This window comes from Carlito syrichta, unplaced genomic scaffold (genome assembly GCF_000164805.1).
Source record: "Carlito syrichta isolate Samal-C Ts95f unplaced genomic scaffold, Tarsius_syrichta-2.0.1 Scaffold117986, whole genome shotgun sequence".
NCBI lineage: Eukaryota > Metazoa > Chordata > Mammalia > Primates > Tarsiidae > Carlito > Carlito syrichta.
Window position 1 is genome coordinate 66520 of NW_007062082.1, and position 1291 is coordinate 67810.

A 1291-nucleotide genomic window follows, 5' to 3' on the forward strand; every position below is an offset into this window, starting at 1 on the left:
CCCCTACGACCCCCCCTTCCCCGACCCGGCCCGGGACGGCTTCCCCGAGCCCAGCATGGCGCTGCCTGGGCCAGAGGCCTTGCCGGCGGAGTGTGGCTTCGAGCCGCCGCACCTTGTCCCCCTTAGCGACCCCGAAGCCCCCGGCATGGAGTCCCCGGAGCCCGTGAAGCCGGAGCAGGGCTTCGTGTGGCAGGAGGCCGGCGAGTTTGAGGCCGACGCGGCCGGCTCGACCGTGGAGCGCCACAAGAAGGCCCAGCTGGACCGGCTGGACATCAACGTGCAGATCGACGACTCCTACCTGGTGGAGGCGGGCGACCGCCAGAAGCGCTGGCAGTGCCGCATGTGCGAGAAGTCCTACACGTCCAAGTACAACCTGGTGACGCACATCCTGGGCCACAACGGCATCAAGCCGCACTCGTGCCCGCACTGCAGCAAGCTCTTCAAGCAGCCCAGCCACCTGCAGACGCACCTGCTCACGCACCAGGGCACCCGGCCCCACAAGTGCCAGGTATGCCACAAGGCCTTCACGCAGACCAGCCACCTCAAGCGCCACATGCTGCTGCACTCGGAGGTCAAGCCCTACAGCTGCCACTTCTGCGGCCGCGGCTTCGCCTACCCCAGCGAGCTCAAGGCCCACGAGGTGAAGCACGAGAGCGGCCGCTGCCACGTCTGTGTCGAGTGTGGCCTGGACTTCTCCACCCTGACCCAGCTCAAGCGCCACCTGGCCTCCCACCAGGGTCCCACCCTCTACCAGTGCCTCGAGTGTGACAAGTCCTTCCACTACCGCAGCCAGCTGCAGAACCACATGCTCAAGCACCAGAACGTGCGGCCCTTCGTGTGCACCGAGTGCGGCATGGAGTTCAGCCAGATCCACCACCTCAAGCAGCACTCGCTCACCCACAAGGTACGGCCGCCGCGGGCGCGGTCTCTCTCCTGCACGCCGGTGCTCTCCGCTCCAGGCCCGAGCGTCTGCCCTGCTCTCCCGACCTTCCTCTGCCGGGACTTCCCAAGGTCCTGAATGAGGCCACTCCGGTGGCTCACGGATGAACGTTGCTTCTGTTTATAGCCACAGATTATTTTGATGAGTATTAGAAAGAAATACTGCATAATTGAAACTGGTTTTATTCTTTTTTTTTTTTTTTGAGTTGGATTCTCACTCTGTCACCCAGACTGGAGTGCAGTGGCCGCTCCCGGCCACCGCAGCCTCACCTGCTGGGCTCCGGCGATCCTTCCGCCTCAGCCTTCCAAGTAGCCGGAACTACAGGCATGTGCTACCATGCCCAGCTAGTTT

General features: G+C 63.5%; 1 pseudogene across 1 annotated transcript in view; it reads left to right on the forward strand.

The window, feature by feature from the left end:
• LOC103249217 overlaps window positions 1-1018 on the forward strand; it is a 1521-nt pseudogene extending 503 nt beyond the window's left edge. Inside the window, exon 1 of the transcript XR_002481363.1 lies at window positions 1-1018. This exon is cut by the window's left edge and continues 503 nt beyond it. The product of XR_002481363.1 is annotated as a zinc finger protein 710 pseudogene (transcript).
• The last annotated feature ends 273 nt before the right edge of the window (window positions 1019-1291 follow it).